The sequence below is a fragment of the Lynx canadensis genome, chromosome F2 (assembly GCF_007474595.2).
Source record: "Lynx canadensis isolate LIC74 chromosome F2, mLynCan4.pri.v2, whole genome shotgun sequence".
NCBI lineage: Eukaryota > Metazoa > Chordata > Mammalia > Carnivora > Felidae > Lynx > Lynx canadensis.
In genome coordinates this window covers 81,110,319-81,121,951 of record NC_044320.2, presented here as the reverse complement: position 1 = coordinate 81,121,951, position 11,633 = coordinate 81,110,319, and positions in this window count along the sequence as shown.

The following is an 11,633-nucleotide window of genomic DNA, read 5'->3' as shown; positions in this document are numbered from 1 at the left end:
AGGGATATGACAGTCCATTAAATGTCAATATTCCTGAAGTCCTCAGGACTCTTGGAGATAAAAATAGCAGCAAGTGCCTGAGGCATAGCAACTACACTATAAATAACTATTACCTTGAACTACATGTTGGAAAATGCGTTCTAATCTTAGTCTGTCATTTGACGACGCACGGATCCCTGATTTCTAGATTGTAAAATTAGTTTCCCACTACTGTTTCAGGATTTGGTAATTATTATCTGTAAACTCAGTCTGGGAATTATGCCTTTTTCCCTCAACTTTTTTGAAGGATTTTGATAATATGTGTGAGTTGTGGAGCCATTAATACTGCTCCTAAAATGAGAGTGGGATCTAAGGCACTGTTGATCCTAAGTAGGCATTTGTAATATATGTTCAGAAGGAAAAAAAAATACTCCTGCTTACTAACATATGCATGGTTTTAATTCATGGACATTGTTTATTGTGGCTCTTGAAAGAATTACAAAGTGGTTCATTTTGTGATCTTGGTTTTGATGAAATATTCATAAACTCCTTTCTGAGTCTGATGAAGACTTGTGAATTTTGGACAATGAGCTTTCATAAATATTCATTGAAAAATCTAAACACTTCCTCCCCTGTATGGAAAATTTAATTAATTAAAAGTTAAACAAACTCTTTCAGGGTATTCCCACCAGATATGAACGAGTGGATGCTGTTTATATTTAATTCTAAACCCATTACAGACTATTTTTATAAAAATAATATCACGGAATTTGCACTCATTATATGTTTTGATGGCATAAGCACTGCAGAAAAGATATGCTAATTTTGTTAGCGATTCTAAATAAAATTTCAAATTTCAGTGTAGGATGCTTCACAAAAGGGCTACATTCACCAAGAAAAGCTGCTGCAAAGGCAAACTGTATTTTAACGACGAAGGGAAGTTAGTTTTAATGAAGTTCGCTGAAGGGAGCCATTCACGTCCTGTAATGTGGTTATATACTCTGGTAACCCAACTCCAGGAGATATATCCCCCTGGGGATTTACTAAAGAGGCTGCAAATAGTTCATGATCTTTCACAGATGTCTAATGTACAATTAGAGATTAATTAAAAGTAAAAGGAGAACACTAATTGGGTTAAATTGGTAACAAGTGGTATAATGTGTCACGCTTTCCAAATGCATACAATAATTTAAAGATTCCTATATATAACACCTTGGAAGATATTTAAATTGTAATAGCTCTATTTCACAAGAAGAAATGAAGGCGTGGGGGGACCGATTTGCTATCTTGCTTACCCCAGCACATTTAGACAAACCCAGACCAAATGGACTGGCTTCTGAATTTCATTAACCTTCTTTACCAATAGATATAAATGAAATTGTATATCGTGGGGATTAAATTCAAGGACATTTGTCTTGCCTTATATGACGAACTCAAAGATCTACCTGGAAACTGATTTCTACCTATCAATCCTGAAATGTGAATTGCATTTTTTCCCCAATTCTGTGAAATGTAAATTGTCTTACTAAAAGGATTAACAATTTATAATTAAGGGGTATATGATACATCATTTATTGCAATTTGCGATCCTATGATGTGTTACTTAAATTCTGTGTTTAGACATTCTTCTGTTGCTTGAAGGTCCTCATTTGGAATATGTGAGAGATGAAGACGGTGAACACATCACAAGCGAGATACTGAATCAATGCATATGCCATCTTGGAAACCAAAGAGTGAAAGATCAGCTTGCTGGGGGTATTTAATCAATCTGACTGAGCATATTAAATGTGCATTCAGAGAAAAATGTGTTTTAATTACAACTTAAATGCAGTCTGAATACTAATATGACAAAGACCGAAGCACTTTATTTACCTTAGCTCCATATTTTATGGTTAGCACATTGCTTGCAGTGGGACATCTGAAAAATCCTTCAGTTACAAAGGTTTCTCGTTTCACCACAAGAAAAGGCACCAGTCCACCCTGAGACTCCCTCCTGCCCCCTCCTCAGCACCCTGAAAGCTACTTTCACCACTTGCAGTTTCCTTCCCATGGGTCTTCTTTCTGAGGGTCTCTGTGTGAATAATCTCCACCAATTGGACCGTAAACAACATAACGCCAGGGATGCTCCTTCTGCTTCTCCACTGTGCCTGAGACGTGTTATGTTGCGAGTCAGAATAATGATGGGGATTGAACTGTTATTAGGGCTTCAACAGAAATGGACACATTCCACGGAAATAGGAATGTCCTCTCTCCCTGCTTTAATGTGAATGAAAACACTGCAGGAGAGATGGCTATATTTTCTGTCGCACTCTTTTACTCTTACACTTGCCTTCCAGTGTTATTATCTCGCTCCCAGCTCCTAGGTCCAGATATCTGCCATGTTGTTCAGGGTTGCAACAGGAGGGTAGGATAAAATAGAGGAAAATGCCAAATATTCATGACTCTAAATAAAGTGGGGATAAGGGTAAGGTGGTCATAGCAGAAGATGGGGATACATTAGGGAATACATAGGGGTTGTATGTATCCCCCTATCAGGGGATACATAGGAAAATATGGCTTAGCCAAGAAATAATAAAACCCCAAAATATTTGTACACATTCACCAATAATTTGAAATGGGTGTGGAATCATGAAAGAATATTCAATTTTATCTTTGAGTTCAGTATTATATATGCATAGATAGAAGGTTTGCCATATATTGAGATAACTCTGTTTTTAGCAAATGTTTTACCAATATTTTCCTTGGATTGTAACTAAAATTGTTGTTTTACAAACATTTACTATAGAAGCAACTAAAATTCCCTATCTCCTTGCATGTTTTTGTAATTGAGTATATGTGTTTAAATACAGATACACATAATAATACTTTAGAAAAGTGGTCTATGATTAATGTAACATTAATTGCTTATATCTTTCTATAGTTAACTATATAATTACCTTGAACTACTGATCCTGATTATAAAAAAATGATTTTATAATGGATTTGCAATACAAGTGAATTTTCTATGGTTTCTGGCAATAACTTGTGAAGATTCTGCCAAAGGTAATTTTTTCCGCTTCCTTTCTTGTGATGAAACTCATCAAGATACATGGCTTTCCCTGGGCTGAAGTTCAAACTCCATCTTGAGCTTTGGATTATCTATAAACGCTAACATTCAATCTGAAAGTTCAGCAGTCTTTATTTCCATAAGAGAAAAAAAAACCAAAAACACAAGGATGATAGTGAAATAACACCCTACTTGAAAATTATATCCTCAATTAGGCATAAAGAATGAAAAGTATAATAAACTAACACCACTGTTAAAACTACTCTTTATTTTTATATGTAGATCTCATTTAAAATTTTTATTTCAGATAAATAATGTACAATCGAATGCTTGTAGCAATATGGGTTGATTTGGGCTCTTTGATAATTACAAGAGGCTATTAAAAATGCATTTTGTGCCTCTATTTCTAAAGCTCATTTTGTCTGGTTTCAATTCTGAATAAGAAATTGTTTTGTGTAAGTTTAGTCAAGTGATCAGTGAAAAGATGACTTCAGTGTGTGAAATTTTATGTCAGAAACTATGTGTGTCACCTTCCAGCAATGATAATGCTCATATTTATGGGTAAAGATGAATCAAAATTGATATAATTCAGGATATTCAATGAAATGGATAATTCATGTCCAAGATTAAAATTTTGATCCTTAGCATACAATTTGTGTTTAAAATCTTGCTTCTATTTAGTGAGGTGTCTGAGCGTTACTGTAATGTAATTGATGAAGAGATAGATGGTTTGAACAGATGATGTTCAAGGCTTCCCTCTGGCATGCCCCATAAACCTTGCCAAGTGCATCTCAGAGTCTGCTTCCCAGGGAACCCAGCCAAAGACAGTATGATAGCAGAGCTGAGAGTTTGGAGCTGGATCACCCTTCAGCTGGCTGACAATGTGGCCCCTGTCATTGGTGATGGGTGGAGTGCCAGTGATACCTAGCATGCTCTGAGCAGTTTGTTATGGGCTGAGCTGTGTTCCCCTGAAATTGAAGGCTTTTTTAAATGTTTATGTATTTATTTTGGGAGAGAGGGTATGAGCGGGGGAGGGTCAGAGACAGAGAGGGAGAGAGAGAATCCCAAGCAAGCTTCTTGTGGTCAGTGCTGAGCCTGATGTGGACTCAATCTCAGGAACCATGAGATCATGACTTGAACTGAAATCAGGAGTCAGACACTCAACTAACTGAGCCACCCAGGTGTCCCCCTACCCCAAAATTGAAGTTCTAATCCCTAGGACCTCAGAATATGATTCTACTCTGGAGATAGGGCTTTTAAAGAGGTAACCGAGTTCAAATGTGGTCATTAGTGTGGGACCCTAATCTAACATGGTAGAGAGATGATTAGAACCCAGATACATACAGAAGCCCGTGTGAAGATGTAGAGAGAAGACAGCCATCTACAGGTCAAGAAGAGAGACCTTAGAAGAAACCAAGTGGGCGACACCTTGGTCTTAGACTTCGAGCTCCACAGTTGTGAGAAAATACATTTTTTGTTGTTTAATCCACCCAGTTCCTAACACTTTGTTACAATAGCCCTAGCAAACAAATACACAGGACAACTGCTAAAATGCTTACGAATGGTGAACTGGGACAGGATAGCAGTGGAAGGGGATTCGTTAGCATTTGCAGCATCTCAGGTGTCTGAGAGGGTCAGAGGAAGTAGCGATTAATAAGGCCATGCATGGGCTGAGCTGTCTGTAGCTGAATATCACTGACGCATTGGAGGAAATCTGCAAAAGGAGGGCAAAGATTATTAACTGATGTAAGGTGAACGATAAGAAGTCAGATGGCTACCTGGCAGCATATGAAAGGACTGTTCTCTCCTGCAACTAGAAGGCAGAAAAAAACTGAGGGTAAGTCTCTAAGACTTAATTCCAAGGGGGTGAGAACTGAAAGAAGATTGAATTCTCAACCTTGGCAAGTTGGCTTCTTCAAGGCCAGGATCCCAGTCACAAAAAAAAAAAAAAAAACAAACCCAAAAACCAAAAACCAAAAACCAAAACCAAAACCAAAACAAAAAACAAACAAACAAAACAGACACTGAGATTTGTAATAAGGACATCTGAGGCAATGCACAGAAAACATAGTCAACTGCCAAGATTGTCCCAAAACCTCTGTGTCTGCAGAAACGGCCAACTCTTCTTTATGAAAATCAGAGTTCCTTTTTTGCTTGAAGGTAATGTTAAGTGCAAAGGAAGTATATTCTAAAGGAGCTGCAGGATTTTCCAACATGTACCTCGGTGAATACAAATGGCCCTGGGCATTATGGTGCTGGGTCAAGGTGGCTCATGGGAGAGTTTATTGATAAGGGTCACTTTTCTCACAATACAGGATCTAACACCCTGGAAAGACCATCTTACAATGTCAATATGTTGCCAGGCTGATTCTTGGAAGCAACAATGGATACTAATGCATCCCTGTCCACTGGTGTTCTGTCCCAGTTCACCATTGGTATACATCTTAACAGTTGTCCTGTGTATTTGTTTGCTAGGGCTGCTATAACAACAAAGTAAATAGGAATTCCAGAATCACCGTGGAAGATGGCTGAGATAGAAATGGTCATGCTAGAGTAGATATCCTACTTAAGGTCAGAAGACCCAAAATGATTACATTTTCCAGGAGATACTCTGTTTTCACAAAATGAGAAGGAGAACATTGGAGAGAGAAGCACCAGATTCACTGAGAAGCACAGTGAGGATTTTATAGTTCAAGACTCAGAATAAAAGGTGATGTTATAGATGTGACTCACTAATTGCAATGGGAATAGCCAGATCCCCCAAAAGAGGCCGGGTTATGGTACTTAACCATGAGAAGCTCGGTGAGCGCAAATATCAGAATAGGTGGTAAGGTCAGAGTGGCCATAAAGGGAGCCTAACCTACAGTGAGATGGCTTGTATAACACGGTGTTCCTAAGGCCAATATAGGTGATTAATCTCAGGAAGATTGCTTAATGTGTACAATTAAGATAAAGCCAAAGATTCTAACAGCACTCCAGTTTCTGGATCCTAGACCGTTCTCATATCTGGAACTCATTGATCTAAGGAGGGCTGCATTCCCATGAATTAAGATCCTGTAACATGGAGTGTGTATCTGAAAATAAGCCCCCTAGGGCTTCCCCAAAGGGACCTAAGGGCCATTCACACACCATGGGATGGGAATATATAGACATGTTGAGGACTTCTGAACAAAAGTACTATGTTGAAGTTGATTCTCAGGAATAAGAAACATCATCATGACATCCTTGTTAGAGTGGATGGTATAGAGCCTAGATCATTAGCAGAGCCCTGACCCAGGTCCAGGCCACACTTGCTTTGTCCACTGGGCCCGATGTCTTTCCTTGGTTGGCAGAACGACTATAGTGGTCATTATCCCCCGGTATAGGAGTTACTGGTGGGAAAGGTCAGGTAAAAGTCTCCAAAACTGGCCCCCACACACAATGGCTAAGATACTGAACTTTTAAAATTGTTCCTTGGGAGGAGTGGCTGATACTAATTCTACTTCTAAGGATACGAAGAATGCATGAGTGGTGGTCGCCATCATATATGTATTTAATCTACTTGCCTGGCCCCTTTAGAAACCAGCTGGATCCTATAGATGGTGATGGACTTCCAAAATTCCCCTGGTTGGTATAAGTCTGGAGAAACCAGGCATAAGCTTCCAGGAGTCTCTTCCCACAGCGTCACTTGGAACATACTAAATTCCCCAAGTAAAGATGTGACAACATGTGTGGAGTGTTACCGGTCAGGGAAGCCCATCTCAGCCTTGGAGTCCAGGGTTTGTTTTTTTTGTTTTTTTTGTTTTTCAACGTTTATTTATTTTTGGGACAGAGAGGGACAGAGCATGAACGGGGGAGGGGCAGAGAGAGAGGGAGACACAGAATCGGAAACAGGCTCCAGGCTCCGAGCCATCAGCCCAGAGCCCGACGCGGGGCTCGAACTCACGGACCGCGAGATCGCGACCTGGCTGAAGTCGGACGCTCAACCGACTGTGCCACCCAGGCGCCCCGGAGTCCAGGGTTTTTAATGAGAATCAGTCGTGTGGGCATATGACCCCTGCATGATTTACCTCAGCTACTGAAACCCCAGACCACCATAAATCACATTGTTAGGACTAAGCCTCTAGACAACTGGCACAGCTTGGCTCCAGGCCAAGGAAATGCAAAACCACTCTTATGAAATGGAACATTTCATGAGTTCAGGTCCAGGAGCCAGTCGTAAAAATAGGTCTTTCTGGGGAACGTGCCTTCCCCACACAAACATCCTCAGCTTAAGAAGGGCAAAATGAGCAGTGGCTTTTGAAACTCAGAGATGAAGATTTGTGAAGCCTTCCAGGTTAGGTCATTTGGACTAGCAGAGGTGCTAGCCAAGAGTCAGAGAAATGCAAGATGGACAGTAAAGGGTGGGAGCATAGCTATCTGATGTGACTGAAGTCCAGCTGCGTTGGCAGGGATTACACTGCATTCCACTCACCTTCCTCTCCTCGATTTTCCCAGGAAAAGAAACCTGCTGGAGACTCCAAAGAGGTGTCCCCAAACTCTTGAAAGCACTTGACTCAAGCAATGCAAAGGGTGGCATCTGGGGACCTGGCCGCGCTGCCCAGATTCCCTTCAGGACAAAGGTGCTTATCACCAGCCACCATGACTTCTCGCTGCTGGTGAGTTGCAGCTGTCCTCCAGGGGTCTCTGTCAACTGAGCACACCCTCACCCTTCCCTTGGCACGTGTCCCCCTGGGGCAGCCCACGTTCAGAGACTCATCAATGTACAAGAGCAAAGGCCTGGAGCCTCGCTTCAGTTAAGAACAACGTAGAAGTGCCATCCTATTTTCTTCATCAAATTGTCAAGGCAAGTTCACAGGGCACCTTTTCTCACCACTCCCTTTTCATTCTTTTGGGGTTTGGGGGGGAAAGGAGGTCTCTAGTAAAAACTGATGTGGATGCACATGTTTTCCTAAGAACAGAGCCTAAGACACCTACAGTCAGATCATCAGATACTCCATGCATTCAGATTAGGATCTTGGTATCAAAGATCCTATCAACACATCAAAATATCAGTATTTGATATTTTGCATATCAAAATACACAGCTCCTTGTACTTAGATTTGGGATTGTGGGAAATGAGAGCGATTAGACTATGGCAAAGACAAATGATGTTAGGAGTTGATCTAATATTTAAAATTTAAATAAAATCTAATCTACAATCTAAAATTAAAAAAAATAAATCCCATGATTTTGTTGTTGTTGTTGTTGTTGTCCTTACAGATGCTACGGAAGACACAAAAGAGAAAGTGTGTTCACGTCTCCAAACAGTTTCCTATGGCTGCAAGTACTCGTTACATTGGTCATTACGGACAGAAAGTACCTAACTCAGCAGGCATAGGAGTCACAAGCCAGAAACACTGACTTAGATAATCATGAATATTTGTCTCTGCCTCAAAGCATAAAACCAAGAGAAAATGGAAGGCAAGTCCTTTAGGCGCTAGCATATTTATTACTTTTGGTGTATTTGCTTACCTACATCTCAACATTTAGGAAGAAGAAAGCATTTGATGAAGCAACTGTTGAGAGTCTCCTCCCAAGCTCTCCAGACTCCATCCTTCCAGTCCTGGAGAATGCAGGGTGCTGAGCCTTGGGGAGTTCTACCAGTTATTCTGCTTATTTAGATGCCTTACTATCAGAAGACGACTTTTTATTTAGATGCCTTACTATCAGAAGTCGACTGACAGCGACTTTTGAAAACTGGCAACTAAGAGAATCCTAAAGATAGAGCCTACTGAGAAATGGTCTTTGCACCAAGAATGCAAGCCATCTTCTCCTGTCTGTGAGATAGTGCTCAGAAAGGATCTAATTACTGCTCTCACGGATTTGGCGACCACAGATAGAGAATACTCACCTGCCCAGTGGCTTTGCGGATGGTGGGGGGGAACCTCAAGAATCAAGACCAGGGCTTATTAAGAAGTGATCAATCCACGTTTTCACATTGTGACTAATGTTTGGAGACTGATCAGGGTGAATGTGGACCAAAGCAAAGAAGTATCAAGACCTGGATTGATACACACACACACACACACACACACACACACACACACATAAAGATGTTTGACTATTTGCGTAATTGGCAAGTGACTCATTAGCCCACCCAGTAGTAACAAGACACGAGGAAGTCATTGAAATTAATTCTCCTTTGCTTCAAGGGGTCAGGGAAGAGAGCAGAAAAGGAAGACTTGTAAGTCAGGTACACAGTATAAATAAGAGCCCGTGGTGGGTGAGATGAAAACTGCTCCATAAAGCAAGGTGCATGTTAGGAATAGGGACAGTGGAGCGTGCTGGTAAGCTCAGTCTTTGCTCCTGGCATCGTGGCATCTGGGGACCCCTCCCGTGTGGGGATCCAGCACTTCTGTACTACTCACTACAGAAGTCAGAGGGATTTGAAGGGTCAGTGTGCAGTGTAAATTGAATACCAGCAACAAGATGCACCGCGTAAGAATTTCATTTCATTCTGATGTAAGAACAGTTGTGCCACCCCGTGAGTTGTGACCTCTTACCTCTGGGCTAGAAGTCCAGGGCAAGTGGATTGGTCTTTAAGAAGGTGACCTTGAGGACGGACCACTCCCTTTTCACATTTCACTGGCCCACACTAATTCCTAGCTGCAAGGGAGGCTGAGAAATGTAGTCTTCAGTTAGGTGGACCATGTCCAATAAACACTAAAAAGAAAGGAGAGAATAGTTTCCTAAAGTGCAGTTAGCAGTTTTTTGCGGCAAGGATATGTTGTGTCTCTATGTAGCTGATGTCAGCACATGACCTAGACTTAGACAGGATCAGTTTCTACTGGGCGCTTTGGGTTGGAGACTTGGTCGTAGCTAAGGGAAGAATATTTAGTTCCTGCCACCTTCTAAGCCCGATTCCTTCTGGGCCGCTTCTGGTAGTAAATACCTCTCAGGACAGTGTGTGCAAACGTTTCATGGTATGTGTTGGAGAATAGGATTTGTTGGGAAAGTTTATGAGCAAAGGGCCAGTGAGAAAAGGCACTCCTAACCCCGGACCCTCATTATCCCCCTAAGGGGCACATGGGGGTAGGATCTCTGGTGAACGTGCCACAGTACTTTGTTCTTACGGTTCCCCTTCTTAGGGCAGAAGTCACCAACACTCTCCATGCAGAGCTAAACACACCGCTTGTTAGAAGGCACATGCATTTGGGGTGTCTGTTGTTTGGAGGGATGTCGGGGAAGGCCACCGCTGTTGGATGTGTGGCTGTGGCAATTCTAGGTCCTCGCAGCATGGAACTCAGTTTGAGACCCTCCTGCTGTACCCCCACTCAGGTCCTTCACTGCCCAGCTCCCAGGATTGCACTGGATACCTGGCTTTTCAGACCACACCTCTCCACGTCTCCACTGATTTTAGGAACTGATGACTCTTCTCCTAATACTCATTCTCTGCGTGTACGTGAATTGGTTTCTATTTTGTACAACCATGATAATTGCCTCATAGACTGTACATAATTCAGGCAGACATGAAATTTAAACAAACAATTGAATTATATAGTTTGGAACTGCGTTGGATTTCTTTTTCTTAAATTTTTTTTTCAAACGTTTATTTATTTTTGGGACAGAGAGAGACAGAGCATGAACGGGGGAGGGGCAGAGAGAGAGGGAGACACAGAATCGGAAACAGGCTCCAGGCTCTGAGCCATCAGCCCAGAGCCCGACGCGGGGCTCGAACTCATGGACCGCGAGATCGTGACCTGGCTGAAGTCGGACGCTTAACCGACTGCGCCACCCAGGCGCCCCAAAACTGCGTTGGATTTCAAATAAACTAACATATTCTTATTTCCATTTTATATGTGGAAGGCCCAGAGATATTCAGTAACTAATTATTGGTCATTTTCTCCACCAAATTTATGAAATGAAACGGTATTTTAGCGCACACTGTCATGCCTTTTTTTTTAAACACCTCATACACATGTTTGTTTGCAGGTACAAGTTATTAAGCATAGAGTAATCGACGCTTAATATGGCATGTTTATTTTTCTGGATGTTACTACATATTTAAAATCCCTGACATCTTTGTGCACACTCAGATATTGTGTAACTGCAGACTGGAATTAGATATAGGCAATGTAAGTCTTCCAGAATGGCCACACACTGATCTCATACTGCATACTTGGTCAATTGTCTGTGATGGCACAGGGTCATGATAAATTACCTACAAGCATGACCATGTTTCTTACCGTAAATTCCCATGCTCTCCAAAACAACAATCTGATACCCACTTACTGCTTCATTCAATGTCAATACAATTAGAAAGAGTAATAGTATCTTACATGTGATAAATAGATCAGCTTTCACAAAGGTTGCGGTTGACTTTAATTAGTACTTCTTATTTTTTTGTTCTGATATCTATTTTCTCTTCCCTTTACGAAGAGTCGTTTGCCAGCGTCTTTCGACTTCCTGAACAGAAATTTGCGAACGACAGTTCCAGCTTCCGTGCTGGCCTGTAGTGTGTCCTCACACTTGGGCGGGCATTCTCTAGGTAGAATCAAAGAAAAATGTTAACATAACTTAAAAAAGAAATTAATGTTATTTATTGTTGAGAGAGACAGAGAGAGACAGACATGAGCGGGGGAGGGGC